The sequence below is a fragment of the Phocoena sinus genome, chromosome 14 (assembly GCF_008692025.1).
Source record: "Phocoena sinus isolate mPhoSin1 chromosome 14, mPhoSin1.pri, whole genome shotgun sequence".
NCBI classification, from domain to species: Eukaryota; Metazoa; Chordata; class Mammalia; order Artiodactyla; family Phocoenidae; genus Phocoena; species Phocoena sinus.
The window spans coordinates 2,453,687-2,463,308 of record NC_045776.1 but is presented as its reverse complement, the minus strand read 5'-3'; the positions used below and the strand labels follow the sequence as shown (position 1 = coordinate 2,463,308).

The window sequence follows — 9,622 nt, the reverse complement described above, 5'->3', positions numbered from 1 at the left end:
ACTACATCCCCGCGTTGGCCTCCCTCCCCTGTTCTGCTCCCTGGGGCCCCGTTCCCAAATACGCCCCCAGCACACAGGGCTCTGCTTTTGGTAGAAGCGGGCCAGGACCCCTCTACTCCCCAAACGCTCATTATATGAAAATGAGGACGTGATAGGAGGAGTCCTCTTGTGCATCATTGATTGAGGAAAACAAATAGTCCCATTAGCCTTTCCCGGTCTTATCTGAAATTTCAAAGGCTGTACAGCGTCACGCGCCTCACCTACTTTTTTGACACTCTCCTTTTACCGCCAGGGGAATTGCCAGTGCCTGAAAGGATGAGGTCCTCTGGAGAGTCAAAGAGCATAGCCTCTGAAGAAGGGAGAGAAATGAGAAGGAGGAAGGCTTCCAGGCAGGCCAGGGGCGCGGCCAGGAAGAGGGGAGGGGCGAGCCGGAGCCAGGTCGGAAACTCGGCTCAGCAGCCAATATGGTGCCCAGAGCCCAGAGGCTTAGAAAGGGGCCTGTCGGGCGCAACAAGGGCTGACCTTCACTGAGGGCCGTCCACGTGCCCAGTGCTGTGTAAGACTCTTACACACACCGTTTACACTTCACAACAACCTCTGAGGGAGGCAGATGGGAAGCAAGGCAGGGGCGATCCTTCAGCCTGTTGGCTTTTCCAACACGCAGAGCTCGGCGGTCCAGCTCTGGGGGCTGGGCTCTCAGGTCAACCTTGGGCTGTTGACATTAACTGTCTAAATGGACGGCGATTGTCTCATTCTAGACTGCACTTTTCACTGAAGCTTTTTCATCGTGTTTTATTCGTATTCACTTCTGTTCCTAAACGTGTTCAGCCCAACACCAACACACAAAGTGCCAGGTTGTCACAATTGCCTGGGATAGGCTTGTGATTTTCTACCTACAACTTTGCTGTCTGTTTCAGACCTTAGCTGAGGATAAAGCGAAAGCTTCAATTTCCTTCCTCTTGTGGTGTAATGTCAGAAATATTACTCAACTTTTGTGGACTTCTTAATGTAGCCATTTCCTGTGTCTTAAAGGTAAGTTTCAGGGCTTCCCTGGTGGAACGGTGGTTAAGAATCCGCCTGCCAATGCAGGGGACATGGGTTTGAGCCCTGGTCCGGGAAGATCCCACATGCTGTGGAGCAGCTAAGCCCACGAGCCACAGCTACTGAGCCTGCGAGCCACAACTACTGAGCCTGCGCTCTAGAGCCCGCGAGCCACAACTACTGAGCCCACGTGCCACAACTACTGAAGCCCGCGTGCCTAGAGCCCGTGCTCCGCAACAAGAGAAGCCAACACGAGAAGCCCACGCACCACAAAGAAGAGTAGCCCCTGCTCGCCACAACTAGAGAAAGCCGGCATGCAGCAACGAAGACCCAACACAGCCAAAAATTTTAAAGTAAATAAATAAATAAATTTATTAAAAAAAGGTAAGTTTCAAAAACCTTTGAATCATAAAAGTGTTAGAACTAGCGAGAACATTTAGCAACCACTTGCTTTATGTTAATAAACTGAGTCTCAAAGAAGTTAAGTGCCTTATACCATGAGTAAATATATGTCACCGTAAGAACTCTGGCCTCCTGTCTCCCATTCATTGGTGTCACTATACAGAATATCTCTTGGAAATATCTAGTATGCAATAGAAAGTTGCATCGTCTTTGCTACACATCATTGGAAATTAAAACTCACCTTTTGTATAGTCAGCATGTCTAAAGTTATGCTATTAACAAGACCTACCTCTGGGAGCAGTCGGTATTGTTACTGTCAACTGAAAGAAAAAACTCACAGCATAAGAGCTGTGAGTTTTAAGTTTTATTCAGGGTCTTACTGAGGACTATAGCCTGGGAGACAGCCTCTCAGGAGCTCTGAGTAAACTGCTCTGAAGAGGCTGGGGGAGAGTCCAGTGCTTGGGCTCAAGCATCAAGTATACATCTTGGTAAGACACTACTTATTGCTAGTCACAAAGAACAGACATCTCAAGTTAATGATTTTAGTGCTTTTCTATGTACAGAAAGATGCAAGAATCTGAGTTCATTAAAATTCTTGCTGAAATATACTTCTGCCTAAGGGGCCTGCTTGTCCAAGCACAGAGCATCCTGTTACCATCATTCCCTCTGTCTGAGGCAGAGGATACTGTTGGTCAGCAGCTGTAGTGGGTTACCCCTTGCAGAATTGCACAAAGCTCTCTGTTCTTCTTTGTTTACATTATGTATGTTATGTATGTTAAGGTATTGTTATGGACTGAACATGTGTGTCCCCCCAAAATTCATGTGTTGAAACCCAACCCCCTGTGTGATGGTGTTAGGAGGTGAGGCCTGTTGGAGGAGATTAGGTCATGAAGGTGGAGCCCTCGTGGTGGGATTAGTGCCCTTGTAAATGAGGCCCCAGAGAGCTCCCTTGCCCCTTCTGTCACGTGAGGACACAGCAAGAGGATGGCCGTCTGCAACTCAGAGGAGAGCTCCCCCAGAGCCCGACCACGCTCTCTCCTGATCTCAGGCTTTCAGCCTCCGGAACCATGAGAAATAAATGTCTGCTGTTTATGAGACATGCAGCCTATGGTACTTTGTTATAGCAGCCTGAATGGACTGAGGTATGACAAAACTAGGAAATAAATATAATTTAAGTCTGCATGTTGAGCTCCCCAGGCAGACAGTGCTGGACGAATGTTGGTGTGTGTTAAGCCTCCTGCACCATGGGTCATAATAGTCCATCTGTTTGAACGTAGAGACATCTAACCGAGGCTGCAGCCTATGAGACGTGAGCATCCATGGATACTATGAGGGTTGTTTAGCTTTAATCATATGTCCACAGAAATGATTCTATGTTATTGCTGCTATTTCACTTTAATTGGGAGATTTAAATAATATACCCCAAAATGTTGTATGCATTACAACAGATGGTATAGGAAATAATTTTAGGCAACACCCCAACCAATGTTTTATTTAAATATCTCTGTATTTCATATGTATTAAAATACATTGCACAACACATATTGATTAAAAAACTGGTACCCAAAATAAAGTTAAAACTCAACACCAAGAAACCAAACAGCCCAATTCTAAAAATGGGCAAAGATCTGAATAGTTACCTCATGAGGGAAGATATGCAGATGGCAAGTAAGCATATGAAAAGATGCTCTGAGTCATATGTCATTAGAGAATTGCAAATCAAAACAGCAGTGAGATACCAGGACACACCAATCTGGAACACTGACAGCACGAAATGCTGGCGAGGCTGTGGAGCAACAGGAACTCCATTCATTGCTGGTGGAGACGCACAAGGGTGCCGCCACTTTGGAAGACAGTTTGGCGGTTCCTTATCAAACTAAATATAGTCTCATCATGTGATCCAGAAAGCACACTCCCTGGTATTTACCCAAAGGAGGTGAGGACTTATGTTCGCACAGAAACCTGCATGGATGTTTATAGCAGCTTTGTTCATCGTCGTGAAAACTTGGAAACAAATAAGACGTCCTTCAGTAGGTGAATGGATACGTAAACTGTGGTTCAGACAATGGAATGTTACTCAGCACTAAAAAGAAATGAGCTATCAAGCCACAGAAAAGACACGGAGGAATCTTAAATGCACATGGCTAACAGAAAGAAGCCGGTCTGAACAGGATACGTACTGCATGATTCTGACGATATGACATTCTGGAAAAGGCAATATAGAGACAGTAAAAAGAGCAGTGTCGGCCAGGGGTTCAAGGCGGGTGGGGAGAGGGTGATTAGGTAGAACACAGAGAAATTTGAGGGCAGTGAAACTATTCTCTGTGATACTGTAATGGTGGATACATAACACACATTTGTTAAAACCCATAGAACTGTACAGAAATGAACATTAAATTATGAAATTTGGTTAATACTAATGTGTCAATATTGGTTCATTAACTGCACCCAATGTAACACGCTCATGCAAGGTCTTATTAATAGGAGAAAGTGTGTATATTGGGGGGAGGGTACGTGGGAACTCCCTGTACCAGATGCTCAATTTTTCTGAAAATGTAAAACTGCTCAAAAATCAACTATTAATTTAAAAAACCCTCAGGTGCTCACCTCAGCAGCACATAGACTAAAATTGGAACGATACAGAGAAGATTAGCATGGCCCCTGAGTAAGGATGACACGCAAATTCCTGAAGCGTTCCATATTAAAAAAAAAAACTCAGAGTTGTTGCTCAATGAATATCGTTATTATAAGCGTCCAGTATGTGCCAATGACCGCTTCAGCGCTGGAGGTCAGGCCTGTATCGGAAACAGCCCGGGTCTGCGCTGCGGCGGGGAGAGTGCAGGCGGCGCGATCTGCCACCAGGTGGCGCTCCTCCTCCCCGACTCTGTCTCATTTGTTCATTTTCTCCATTCTGCTCCTGTCTTCTCCTTCTTTCCCTTCCCGTGTGTACACTGTCATCCCTGGATCTAGTCACCTGGGTATGGAACCCAGCCCCGCCGTTTCCACGAGGGCGGCCTCCACCTTGGCGGGCGGCACGTCGCAGCCTCTGGGTCCCGGCGCGGGTGGAAAGTGATGGTGACCGGCCAGGGCGCTGGGTGAGCGCGCGAGCCTGCTCCACCTGCATCAGTCCCGGGCCCGGGTCCCTTTCCCTGCTCCTCCCACGCCGCCTCTGCCTGTGTGATGAATCTCCAGACCCTGCAGCTCACCCGCTGAGACTCGGCCTCGCCCCCGGCTCCCCAGCCCGGGGTGGGGCGTTCACACCCGAACCACCCCGGGCTGGTCCCCAGCCTCACGCGCCTTGCCTCCCCTCAGATCTCTCCGCCTGGGGAAGCGGATTCGACAATCCAAAACCTAGCGGGGGAGACCCACCCTGCGCTAAGAGACCGGACAGCATCAAAGTGATTGTGTGACTGTGTGGCTGGGGGCGGGGTGGGGACGACGCGCTGGATGCGACAGAGGGAGGGCAACCAGCGGGCCCAGAGCGGGGACGCCCGGGTCAGGTCACCGCAGCGCGGGGGACACAGGCTCGGGGCTGGGGAGGGGTCTCCGGGGGAATTAGAAAGGATCACGATGAACAACTTGGATTCTTCTTGCGATAGGGAAAAAGGCTGGTCCACGAAATTATGTTAGAATTAAAACTTGCATTTCTCAAATGACAAACCAAAATGGGCCACAGAATAGAAAGACGTTTATAACACATTTATCTGATAAAATATTAGTATTCAGAATATATAAAGAATTACTATAGATCTTATAGTAAAAAACATAAACCTAATGCTTAAAATAGGCAAAAATAAAAACAGGCAAATCAGTGAAGAGGAAAAACAAGGGAAGAAAAGTTCAACCTCACTAGAAATTAGGAAAACTCAAATAAGACCCCACAGGTTGACAAAAACTAAGAAGTCTGGTCATACCAGACGGTGATGAGGGTGTTTTCAGACACTGCTGGTAAGAATGTAGATTATTACAATCACACTGGAAAATCATTTTAAATCTCAGTAACTCCACTCCTACAACCCAGCATACTTATGTCCACATGTATAAGAACGTTCAGAGCAATCTTATTTGTAATAATAAGAAAAAGAGAAATAGCCTAAATTTCACCAACAGAATAGATAAGAAAATTTAATACAGTTATATAACAACTGTTCACTGCAGTGAGAATGAATGAGATACATATCTCATCACAGTATACAAAGAGAAAACAGATGCATAAAGATACATACATTCAAAGGCACTGGAGCTGGCTGTGTTTAGGACTCAGGGCAAATGGGGTGGGATGTGCCCTCCCTTTAAACGTGGCTGGTTCTGTGGGCCCGGCCTCCCAGGGAGGCGCTGCCACTGAGCCACATGGTGAAGCTGGGCTCTGAGTTTGCTAGTGAATCGTGAGTACATTTTCGTTTTTCTTACAGCCCAGAGGAACGCTCACACCTGTGATCAGTGGGCAAGCAGGACACCCCGACCCGATCCCCGGAAGTGTCCTGCTCAAGGGCCACTGACTTTAAACTGTTATCCAACAGACTCTCCCTGGAAAAAAAAAAAATAGTGTTTGATGGTTTTTGGTTGAAGCACAGAGCAGTCATAGAGTTAAAATTGCTCGGGACCTCAGAGAGACACTAGTTCAGCTTTCTCATTTTACGGCCTGAGACCTGGAAAGGTAAGGCGATTTTCCTGGGCTCACACAGCCTGACACCGCTGTTTTCTGTCAGCAACTCTGAGGAATCTATGGGAGAAAATGTGTTGGAAGTTTTAAAGCAATTGTTCTTTCTTCTGGTGTCTTAGAGTCTCCTCACTGATGGCAAACTTGATTTTTCCCGCTGTTCCACCCATCAATGCTGATCAGGACCCACATCCGCTTTCCTTATTATCCAAGACACTCTCCCCCGGCACACATCGTTTGCTTCCTTACTTGAGTGGTGTTTGAATGACGTCATCCCTTACGGCACATCAGCTGACTGTGCGTTTTGAAATCATGCTCTTGGTAGCTCCCGAGTTTACCCCAGCCCCTGCCCCCGGTCGCTTTCTTGCTTTGTGCTCACGCCATCCCGTCCGGGTGGGCCTGTGCCTGTTTTCTTGGTCTACTGGGTGCTTCTTGAGAAAGTTGTGAGACAGGCTGATGGGTGTTACTACAGTTCTAGCTTATACCTGGTAACCATTTTATTTATCTACTTGTCATAAGTTATTATTTCTATTATCATGTTATTTCAATTTTCTTAGGTGCCAAACTATACACCTAGTAACCATTTTATTTAGTTATCATAAGTTATTATTTCTATTATCATATTATTTCAATTTTCTTAGGTGCCAAACTAAGTCGGTTTACTTCTGAAAGTACTCCAGGCAGTTTCAGCTTCAGGCAGATTTCAGAGTCTAGTTCAGTTTGGAATCTGAATTCAAGCAACCTTGGAGTGAACTCAGATTCCCACTCCCAGATCTCAGCTTCTCCAACGGCGAGGTATGTACTTTCATTTGCTCATCTGGTATGGGAAAGAGCACAGGGCTCTGGATACCTAGAGACCTGCTTTCCAATCTGAACTCCAAGGCCTACTGTGTGACCTTAGGCAAGTTATTTAACCTCTTTTGAGAGAGTTTTGTAAAATGGGAGTCTACACTTCTATTCCTGGGAGAACTGAAAGAGATTAAACGTGTAAATGTGCCTGGTGGCAAATTAATACCCAATGGTTTTGCTTGCATCTTCATTTTAACTTGAAAACTGGCTGCTGGTATTTAATTCTTGACAGATGAGAAACAAACAACAACAAATCAAAAAACCTAAACATTATTTCTGTGACTTGAAAACTGTGCTAGTGTTAAACTCTTCCGTAAAATTCAAGAGGAAGGAATACCTCACAATTCAATCTATTAGACCAGTATTACTCTGATAGTAAGACCAGAAAAACACATTACAAGGAAAACTACAGACTAATAACGCTCATGAACATAGATGTGACAGTTCTTAACAAAATTTTAGCAAATCAAACATTCATTCGTATAGAAACCCTCACCATCTAGGGAAAGAAGGGAATGTCCTCAACTATAAAAAACCTATAGCAAAAATATAATTAATGGGGAAAGACTGAATTCTTTCTAATATGAAAGAGGAAAAAAAAAATTTGCTGTTGTCGTGTCTATCCATTAGTACTAGAACTATTATTAGAGGTTCTAGCCAGTGCAACAAAGCAAGAAAAAAAAAAGGCTCCATATTGGAAAATAAGTAAAATACTTAATTTGTAGAAATCATAATCATTTATTTTAAAAACCTTGGGAATCTACAGAAAAAGCTAGACTGACTTATAAATAAGTTTAACAAGGTTTCTGGATAAAGAGACAATATTGAAAAATCAATTGAACAATCAAGGTGAAGCTAGATAAACAATATATTTAATTAAACCTCAAAAATACAAAATGGGGGCTTCCCTGGTGGCGCAGTGGTTGAGAGTCCGCCTGCCGATGCAGGGGACAAGGGTTCGTGTCCCGATTCGGGAAGATCCCACATGCCGCGGAGCGGCTGCGCCCGTGAGCCATGGCCGCTGAGCCTGCTGCTCCGCAACGGGAGAGGCCACAACAGCGGGAGGCCCGCGTACCGCAAAAAAAAAAAAAAAAAAAAAAAAAATACAAAATGGGAGGAATACATTTGACAAAAGATGGGCAAGACTTGATCACTGAAAACTACAAATTGTAGCAAAGAGAAATTAAAGAAGACTTGAATAAATAAAGATACACTGGGCATAGATTTCCTGGACTTAATATTGTTAAGGTGTGAATTTACTCCAAATCAATCTAAGGATTCAAAGTAATTCTACTCAAAAACTCAGATTTTTTTTTAAAGAAATTGACAAGCTGATTTTAAAATTCAGGAAATGTCAAAATGACTTAGAATAGGCAAAACAACTTTGCAAAAGAACAAATTTAGAGAACTTAACACTACTTGGTTTCAAGACTTATTATAAAGCTACAGTATTAAAGACAGTGTAGCACTGGAGAAAAAATAAGCAAAAAAGTAATAGAACAGAACAGAGTTTAAAATAAACCAATACCTATATGATCATTTAATTTTAAACAGTGTTGGCATGGCATTTCAATGGAGAAATGCTAATCTTTTAAATAAAAGGTGCTGGAACAACTGGATAGTATACTGAAAAAAAAAAAAAAAACTCAACCCTTACCTCATACCATATACAAAAATTAACTCAAGATGGAGAAAGACCTAAAAATAAGAGCTAAAACTTCCAGAAGAAAACATAGAAAATCTTAGTGACTTTGGCAAAGTTTCTTAAAAATGATAAAAGTCATGGAACAACTGGTAGTTTAGACTTCAAAAAAATAAAAACTTATGCTATTCAAAAAACACTTTATGGAAATAAAAAGGCAAGCCACATACTAGGAGAAAATATTGCAAAACATATATCTGACAAATAAATTATATTTGGAATATTAAAAATACTCTACAATTTAATAATAAGATGACAATCCAATTAAAAATGGGCAAAAGATTTGAACAGACAAATACATCAAGGACAATCCACGGACAGCAAAGAAGCAGATGGAAAGATGCTCAACATAATTAGCTATTAAAGGCAAATTAAAACCACAGTGAGATACCATTACATACCTACTAGAAAGAGTAAAATTCAAAAGGCTGACCATTCCAAGTGCTGGTGAGGAAGTGAACCAACTGGAAGGTCATGCATTGTGGGTAGAAATGTAAGACAGTACAACCACTTTGGAAAACAGTTTAGTAGCTTCTAGAAAAAGATATGACTACCGTATCACCCTGCCATGCCACTCCTAGGTATCTACCCCAGAGAAATGAAAAGTATATGTCCATGCCAAGACCTGACACAAATGTTCACAGCAGTTTTATCTGCAATCAGGGCTGGTATGAGGGCAAGGCAAGTGGGACATTTGCACAAACCTGACAGCGAGCACCTCCTTAAGTTTGCACACAAGGTGCCCTGCTTCTCTCACCCTAGTCTGGATCCTGTTTATAACAGTCAAAACGTGCAAACAATCTAAACCGCCATCTAAGGTGGGTGGTTAGAGAAGCCGTGGTCCCTCCACACACCGAAACGCTATTCTGTGCTTATTTCAACAGCGCGAAAAATGGGACAATACAGAGAGGATAGGCATAGTCCCTACACGGGGACGACTGCAATTTTGTGAAGCGTTCCGTATTTTT

General features: G+C 43.7%; 2 non-coding genes across 2 annotated transcripts; both read left to right on the top strand.

Moving 5' to 3' along the window:
• The first annotated feature begins 4,042 nt into the window (after positions 1-4,042).
• LOC116739382 lies at positions 4,043-4,149 on the top strand. The gene has a single exon (XR_004345559.1). It is a non-coding gene; the product is annotated as a U6 spliceosomal RNA (small nuclear RNA).
• A 5,371-nt stretch (positions 4,150-9,520) lies between these two features.
• Positions 9,521-9,622, top strand: LOC116739402. The gene has a single exon (XR_004345576.1). It is a non-coding gene; the product is annotated as a U6 spliceosomal RNA (small nuclear RNA).